We start from the raw sequence: 9,953 nt of genomic DNA on the forward strand, positions 1-9,953 counted from the left end.
TGTAATTAATACCACCGAGCACTGATGATATTCATGGGTCTGCGAGAGAAACATCAATGTCCCATACTTAAAAAAACGAAGCTAATTTATTGAGTCAGATCCTTTCAGTAAACCTGTTTATCCAAATCACAAAGCTGGGTCTGGATGATTTCTTCACAAAATCATTGACTCAATAATGCATTAGCAGGTTAAGTTTCATTTTGCTTTTCACTAACAGCTATCAAAAAGAACATGCACTTGGGCCTTAAGGAGTATTTCATGATATTTTAATGGTCCTTATGCATGAGTTGTGCTACAGTTTATGATGACTCTTCATTGTAATTGTAAGGGAACCATCTGCAATGTAATTTATTGGGTAACACTTTAGGACAGGGAACACTTATTCCCTATTAACTACAACATTTGGCTCAATAAATTCCTTAATTTGTTGCTTGTTAATAGTGCAGAAGTTGTTATGTTTAGGTATTGGTTGGGATTAGGAGTATGGTATAGGGTTGTGTATAAGGCATTAATATGTGCTTAATTACTACTGGCTAATAGTAATAGTAATATGTACGCTAATAAGCAACCAGTTAAAATCTCTAAAATAAAGTGTTACCCGCATATTTCTCTCAGATATCACACAAGCCATTTGGACTGGAAGTGAGCAAGTGACAGCATTTTTTGGCTGAAGAAGTAAGAAAATAGACTGCTGTAGAAATGATGCAATAAGACACCCTAAGCAAACAGCATGTAAAGCAGCAAATAAATGGAAATGCATGCAAGTGGCTGCCAGAGCTCCCATACGCTCATTATGCATGCTTTATCCAATGTCATGCAACACTTTCCCCAATGGTCCAGGGAATTCTGGTGCCTCCCAATACAAACACAAAATGGCAGCGCTGGAAAAGGTTGGTGCAATCAATCAGGCCAGTCCTGGAGTCAGCCTCGGAGCATGCCCCCTACACATCTGATCCTCCGTCTCCTAAGATGGAGGCGCCGCAAAATCTTGAGTATTTATGAGCAGATGTCTAGTTTGGATGGTGAGCATCAGGTATACGACTGAATGTTATTAACGCCGTGCTTCATCTTATTCATGCGCACCTATACATCATTTTCATGCTGCCTCCAGTTTGAGCTCCACGATAGCCGAGATGCATGGTGCTCACGCATCTTGTGTGTCTGTTTTGATGCGTTGTAATTTGCTTAATGTCATTACTTCTGAATTGGTGTACTTGTGAAATGAAGGGCCAGTAGAAAACGGTGCTTGTGCACTCTGAGCTGAGCGTTACATGAACTTTATCAGCACTTCTGTTTTAGCCCCAGAGCTCACAGTGACACAGGTTTCACACAAGAAAAGCATTTTTAAACATATATCTGCTAGAGCAGATTCAAAGCAGACAACACAGGAATGCTGATTTATAAACAGATTTTTTTATTTATCATGAGTATTTTTTATATCAGGTGTGTTTCTAACACAAAACCATTTGCTATTTGTAAATCCATTGTATGGGTCAAAATTATAATTTTTTTTTGTTTTGGTTTTTATGCCAAAAATCATTAGAAAATCTTAGTTTTTGATTAGTAATAAGCATTACTAAGAACTTGATTCTGACTGTTGTTCACTCTCTTCATTATACATCCCTGTCATTGTACTCTTCTATTTTATACTGTACAGTGCTTTAATGCAACCTGTGTTGTTAAAAGTGCTATATAAATAAAAATGATTGGATTGATTGATTGATTGATTGAAGTCTTGAGAATTCATAATTTCTTTCTGTGAGGAACAGGCCCATTGCTCAAGCCTTTAATAGTTAAATCTCACTGTCACAGCCAGTTCTTGAAATGCCAGTCTTAGCCATCAGAGGGCACTCTTTTTGTTTGTATGTTTTGGACTTCATTTCCCAAAACCATTGGCTCTCATTATTGGTTCATTGTCACAAGCTATTTATCATTGACTCATTAGCATTACTCCTATTTATACCTTAGTTGATTTTGTCTTTAGTTGTGTCAGTAGCTAGATTCTGTTCCTGTGCTTGTTTCCTGTTTTGGCTCCAGTGGATTGCTTTTGACTCTGAAAATAAAACTTCAAGTGGATATTTTTGGCAGAGCATCTCGCATGACAGAATACTGACACCATCTTCAGACCCAGCAGCTAGGCAGGGCATATCGAGCCATGGGCATTCAAATCCTTCCTCCGGCCAAGAGAAGGGGAAGACTCGCCCAAATATTGGCTGTTCTTCAGCAACAGAGGAGGCAAGTGAGGCGCTTCAAAGTCCACTCTATAATGTACACCAGTCATGGAGCAAGCTCAAGCATCTGTTCCAGTCCAGGAGTTCTCAGAACCCACTCCAAGCACGCACCAGTCTATAGCCGCTTTTACACTAGCGGGTCGTAATGGTTCTAAGAACTGTCAGGTACGGTTCCCGGTTGTATTTCCATGTGATCCTGGAATGGCACGGCACAATTACAAACTGTTCTCGGCATGGAATTCTCGGATGGTTAGGAAAACTCAGTCGTCACCAGGATCTGTCACTTGCTTGTTGCCTGGCTGCTAGTTTCTCCAGAGCTGACTCAAGTCTACGAAGTTTACTCCTGAGCCTTCACCAGTCTATGAATTCACCCAGCTTTACTCCTGAACTCTTAATCGGTCTTGTCCCCTGCTAAGAAACTGTAGCTGAAACTGTCTACTGAGCCCTGTTACAGCCAAGGATACTACTGCTGAGTTGTCTGGCTGTCCTTATGGAGCCATCAACGCTGGTCCTAACTCTCTGTGCTCTTCATTGCAGTCATGGGGGTCATCTGCTTTGTCGGCCTCGCCTGTGGTGGTCTTCTGCTCCACTGTGGGGTCCTCAAGCCCATCTGCTTAGCCGTGGTGAGCCATGGGGCTCTTCGACTCCGCCCCTGGCCTCCCGGTTCTGCCGCTGTCTCTAATCCCTCTTCCGCTACATAGACCTGGCCTGCCATCCCTCTCTCCTGATCCACCTTCATTTAACCCTCCCTCCTGAATTATCTTTAGAGAGGGGGTGTCTGTCATCTATGATGCTCACTTATAGAAAGTGATGGAAATAACGGGCGCGCTTATAAATAAACAGTGTATTTTTTCCAGTACCCAGTACTCGGGTCCGTTAGTTCCAGGCACTTGGGTCAGCTGTAGCTTAGTTTCATACACGCAAAGAAAGATACTGTCTTACCACGCAGAATTTACGTGCATACATGTAACCGGAGTTCCTCTGGAAGTGGCGGGCTAATGCACTAACTACAACCTCATTGGCTAGTGCTCACCTATTATCGTCTCTGTTCTGGAACCCAGCAGCCAATAATCCTAGAGTGTTTTTATATTGTTGTTAGTAGAAGTAGTTTTATCAGAAGAATTTCCACCCTTTTTATATAGAAACACTAAATGAACAACAATATCTTAAACACAACTACTCAGTCCTATGTTCAGTCAACATTACAAATATGCTCTCATGGTTATTCTTCTTACTAAAGTTATGTCATCTTATAATGCAAATTATAAACAAAATAATATTATAATGTCATAAAAATTAGTATTACTTAGTATAATTAACTGTATAATTACACTATAACAAGGACACCTTTTTAAATGTTTTTTTCGTTATTATTGTTTCGTAAAATCACAAGTAAGATTTTTAGTCGTTGTGCAAATGTTTTTGTAACTGTTACTGAAGTGCCAAAGTCTTACATGGACAGAGAGCAGACAGAAAAGAAATGAACATTGCTTTGAGTAAGAAAAAAAAAACTGAGAAAGATAAATCCATTAAATTCTGCTGAAATATTGAGTGAATATATCCATATGTTTTTTTTCTGCAAATCTTTTTTTTTTTTTTCATTTTATTTTATAAAAAAACTCTCATAAAAGTTTAAACTAGTATTGGATTGTGTCTCAGTAAAAGGCATGGCAGAAACTGAATCGTCTGTCGCTCTCTTTCAAACCTTTCAGCATTTATGTGTCTTTTCCAGGTTCTCTTCTAACATTTCTCTAAAATAAAATCAAATAATAAAATCCTAGAATTAAATCCAAAAACAAAAAGCAAGGAAGATGAATGTCTTCACATTGAAATTAAAGCATTTATAACTAAGCATGATGTTTTAAGATGTAGGTTTCAGTCCGGCCCAGGAATGGTTCTGTGCCCTTCACTGGGTACTGAACGCTTTCTGCATGCTTGTAAAGAGTAATAAAGACTGTTTTTGAGCTTTTAATTTCAGCGGCAACTTTTAGACCCCACTATGCATGCATTAAACATTATAATTAACACTCAACATTAAATGGCAAATGGCAGCTATACTGCTTTATTTGCTTCCAGTTGTCTTGTACAGATTAAAGACACACTCTCCCATACACTACTTTAAACACACACTCACTCACCTCACACACACACACACACACACACACACACACACACACACACTCACACACTCACACACTCACTCACACACACTCACACTCCACACACACACCCACACTCACACTCACACACACACACACACTCACACTCACACACACACACACACACACTCACCTCACACACACACACACACACACACACCGGGTGGTGCTGGCAGTGAATCATGCAAATGTCTCAAGCCGAGACTGACAGTGATTGGAAAAGGGCTCACGCAAATGCACTTAATTGTCTAATCAGCATTATAGCTCTTGCTGTTATTTTTACACATCTCCAAGCGATGAAATTTGGTAAACCATTTCCTTCAAAAATGCTGTATTTCCAGCACAAGTGTCTGCGCTCTGCTGCGCACTTGGCTCTGAAGAGATGTTCGTGATGAGAGCCGATCTATTTACAGATTTATTGAAACAGACGAGTCAAAATAAAAACTAATTCCATCAACCGCCTCAAAAACAAGACGCAAGGGTACAATACTGAGTAAGCGCCCGGTCCTGCCCCGACAGGCCCCTCTGTTAGCAGCTGAGAAAGATGAGGAGTCAACAGCATGTTTATTTGACAGGAACAAAACTGTGGCTTTGAGGGATGAAGTACAGTGCGCTTATTATGTTGCAGTACCGAGTGTCAAACGCTCACTTGACAAAACACTGAAAACGCATGTTTCATGGATCTCCAGTGGACTAAAACACGAGCTGTGAAAATTAGACCTACGACTATAAGACAGAGCAGCAAATCAGAGAGACCTAATTCTCCTCCGTGTCGAATAAAATGGCATCTGCTGTAAGTGAGTCTGTATTACAGTAGTTTCTCATCTGGAGGACTCTTATGCTTGAGCGCGATGTTAACCTGAGGACACGATCCCCCCATCTCCACCTCATTCCTCAGCTTCCTTCTACTGTCTAGAAGAGCGGACTGAATCTAAGCCGAGTATTTTACCACTGCACAGACCGCAAGCTAATCATTTCTGCGTTATTCGGACAAAAACTGCACACAACCGATAATCTGTGAACATGGAGTGGACATTTGCACAATATCTGCTTTTAACTCTTTCCCACCGTTAGATGTTTTGTCTGATGTTGTGTATTTTCACAGTTTCACATGTAGGAGGTGCTGTTACGCATCTTCTGATAGACCACTGAATCTCCAGATTAAAACACAGTGAAGAAGAAGCAGATACACTGAAAAAAATCATTCACTGAATTTCCTTTTTTTTTAAGGTGAGTGGTTGCATTTCATTATTTTAGCTACATTTAAATATCATTTTATTTAAATGCAGCTAAAATACATTGTTTCTAACCACTTGCCTTAAAAAGTATTTGTTTTCAGGGTTTTGTCAAACATTAAACAGCATATAAATGAAAATGTTACAGAAAGAAGCTTTGATGTAAAGATGGAAATTGGCTTTATATATGTTTTGATCATCGTTCTGAATCGTTTTCTTTCTTTCTTTCTTTCTTTTTAGTTTAAAATGTACTTTTGATGAAACTTGTACATTCATCTGTTCGGGGGTTATGAAAATCGCATGAAAACGATTAATGCTGGCAACTGGCAGGAAAGAGTTAAATACAATAAACTTGTTGGAAGACGAGCACACTGCTATTTGGAAAAAGTTTATTTCTACTACGTGGAGATTGCATAGAAAACAAAACCAAAAAGCTGAATAATAATGTGTACATCGACAGTATAATTGGTTGTTAAAATTTCTCTCTCTCTCTCAGCCGCTCTCATTGGTATTCCTCAATAAGCAGATCGCAAATGAAATGATTATAATCACGGAGCACACAGAAAGGCTTTACGCTCTCCAAACACACCTACGCAATATGCTTAGAAATCTCCATCAGCATAACCTCACATACAAGATACTCAAAGTCACTTTTTCCAAGCCAGGCGTCACTTTTACCAGTACTGTATGAAACAATAACGCTAAATGTGTTTCATCATGCTGATTTAAGCTTTAATCTCGTTGAGTGAATTGAAGATTTGTTCCTCCACAGATATTAAAACTAGTATACCGATAAAATGTGTGTTCAGCGCAACCTGTCCGGGTCGGGATTTGAACGCAATGAGCGTTATTTCATGACAACAGCATGCGCAGTGAGTTTGCGGTGAATGAGCTGCTGTTTGCGGAGCTGTATTTATAGCAGGTGGAGCGTGTTGAGAGCCGTTCTGTTCCAACTCTGTGAGTAGGTGGACTCTCATCCTTTCTCTCCGCTCATGCGCGCAGGATCTTTGTTTTCATCTGTCCTGCTACGAGTTACAAAAAGGTTTCCATGGGAACTAAATGGAGATCACTCAAAAGTAAAAAAAAAGCTTAGTAGTTAAGGCCGTGTATGTGATGTGGTGATAGCCAGGGGCTCTGCTACATCACTAATGGAGTTTGCAGATGATTGTATACAGAGAAGAAACCGCCACCACCACCTGCTTCAGGTCTGCTGATTATAATGGGGACCAGACACTTTATTCTAGAGTCGCTTATTAGTGTGCATATTACTAATATTAGACATTTATTAGTAGCACAAATCAATGCCTTATTCTACATGACCTTAGTCTATATCTCTAATCCTACCCGATGCTAACAACCGTCACACTAAGCAGCAAATTAGGAGTTTACTGAGGAAAAGTCATAGTTAAGAGTTACTGTTATACACATAGAAAGCATACAACAATATAAACAATATAAATCTTAATATAAAAAATAATAGTATTATTATTAGTAATATTATTATGTAATCATTCAGTGTATTAACATATTTATGTAAAGAATATACTTATTCTGCTCTGTACTTAGTACAATGTATAAAAGAAAAAATGGTAATACTAAATTTTATATATTTAATATATCTTAAATGCAAAATAAAAGATTTTTGTATTACATTAAAACTCAATAATCTTCAATAAAGCATTGCAGAAATATATCACAGTCATTATTTTTGTTAAGAAAAACAGGACACAATATATGATTTTTTGGAAAACAGCCTTTAATACAAACGTATGTATATGTAAGCATATTGGAAATATATTACACGGGTCTTGAATCTGCTGACTGCAAAAGAATGACATCTTTGTTATTATGGCAAATTGCAGATTTCATGGGGTTATTTAGCAAAATATTGGGTAACACTTGTTAACTCTTAACTCGACTTTTACTTAAATAAATGCTTAATCTGCTGCTTATTAATAGTTAGTGTAGTGCAGCAGTTGTTAAGTTTAGGCATTAGAATTAGGGATGTAGGATAAGGCATTATGCTTAATTAGCAGTAATAAACTAATAATATGCTAGTAATATGCATGCAACTGTGTAACTGTAACAAATATTGACTGGAGTGGACGTGTTTGTGTTCAGCACTCTGTGACACACTGACCTGTCGCCTTCTGTTTACATACACCTGCTGTGTTAACAAAGAGCCAGGCTTTGGTTCAAGTGCTGCTAAAATATTAGCTTTGACTTTATAACGTGGGTCACATTTTCCAATTATAAGCTAGCTCTTATTAAACCAGAAATGTTTCCATTAAAGGCATTTCACTTAGTTGCACTCGAGACCAAATCTTCATTCTCCATGTCTTGTGATGGACTGGGAAGCATGTGGACCCGGCTTTCACTTTTGGTCTGGAGAGCTCAGGCACTGCGGATGTGTTTTATAGTCTCTGTGTTATTGTGTTCTGGAACGGAGCACGCTTGTGAAGGTTTGTGTGACACTGACACAAAACCAGGCCTCCATTCAATTCAAAGAAGAACATATTAACACTCTCTGAATTCAGACTTGTTCTAGACTCCTAGTCTGGTCTTGGCTCTCAGACTCAACCTTAGTCCGGTCTAAATATAGTCTAAATGAGATATGCGGTCACAATAATTAAAGCGCTTAATGGGGAAAGTCAAACATTTTAAAATGTCAAACTAGATAATTCTATTCTGTGTTCTCATGAAGTATAGTTAGCAGAAGCCTGTTTGTCTGGAACATCAGCCTCGGTTTATTATCACCTCCTTTGACTTCCTCTTCAGCACCTACAGTATTAAAGAAAAGGCTTGAGTCATGTTTCTAATTTTAACTCCAGCCTCTGACCTCTCTTGTGTCATGTAGGACCCAGTAAAAACGTGCTCCAGATTGCCAAACCAGCGGACCTTCTGAACAAAGTCTTGCTGTCATCCTATCATCGTATCACTTGTGTTAGAGCTAATGTACAGTCAGTGGGTTATTGTCGTGAAAATAAACCCTGACAAGTGATCTGGCGGTCTGTATCTCAAATATATGACCAGAGCTGTAAGAATGGTTTGAGAAAACCAATCCAAACAGATCTGGCCAGGATTAACCGGTTCCACTACAATGCATCTGAAATTTTGTCTGTTAATAAAAAGATCAATGAAGAATTAAATCACATTTGCACAGCAGCAGGAAACAAAGCTGATGCCCTAAATAAAATATAAAATAATGAAATAAAATACAAAATAATTTATGAATAAATGATCAAATTAAATTAAATTCATCTTAATTTAGGTAACATTTACAATAAGGCTGTTGTCAACTATGAATTATGAACATTATTATTAGCCAACATTAAGATTAAAAATGCTTTATTAGTATTAGTTTATGTTAACTAATTAAAAGAAACAAACAATAATACACATTTTAACATGTCTAGTGAAAATAGAACTGAACTGGAATTGAGATTTCCAATTTTCACTATATATGTTAAGTGTTCTATAAATCTGAAGTTTCAGAGAAACGCAAGAAAAGAGATCAAAAACATTTTTAATAAATATTTCTACAGTTTTTCTATGGGCACAAACAACAGATGTCAATAGAATGATCAACGGAGACCATCAAAACAAAGTGTTACCATGATATTTAAGGATAAAGTCCTTAGAGAGGCAAAGTTTAACTAAATATATGCTATTAAATGTTGTTCGGTATTGTTTGAGGTAAAGTACTACATGAATAGCGATCATTTAATACCAAGTCGCAGCTCATTACTGTACCTTTGTATGATCATTCTGTTAGTCCCCATAAAGCAGATGGCATGGTCGTTGCGGTACAGTGTGCTGTCAGCGGTGTGATGCATATTGCGAGTCCAAGTCACCTCTAAATGCAACATTTCTATGCACGCTCAATCTTGTTGCTTCCTCATGCAGTCCTAAACTTTATCGGGTTGTGCTGTAATTGAAAATCGCACTGGTTCGAGTCTGCATTTGCATGCATATGAGCTGCTGTCAGCTGATTTGGGGACGCCGCCAACTACTGCGTTAACAAGACACTGAAGATCATATAACTCGCGTATTCTCCGGAGAACACATGACAGCTTTTAATCTTTTCAAATTAGATCGCATTGGACATGTGAGTAAACGGCAGAACAGCGGCCTGAGAGAAAATCAGTCACGAATATAGAGGACATGATAGAGTAAAGTTTTCAAAGCTGTTGGGTCCCCAAGCAAGTCCTGCATTTGATGGTCACAGCAAAATTAAAGAGAAAAGTCAAAAGCACAGTCATACCTTCCTGAGATTCTTGAAGATCACAAAATGAGATTTCCACTTCTTCACTAAACACGCCATTAAT

The sequence above is a fragment of the Puntigrus tetrazona genome, chromosome 14 (assembly GCF_018831695.1).
Source record: "Puntigrus tetrazona isolate hp1 chromosome 14, ASM1883169v1, whole genome shotgun sequence".
NCBI lineage: Eukaryota > Metazoa > Chordata > Actinopteri > Cypriniformes > Cyprinidae > Puntigrus > Puntigrus tetrazona.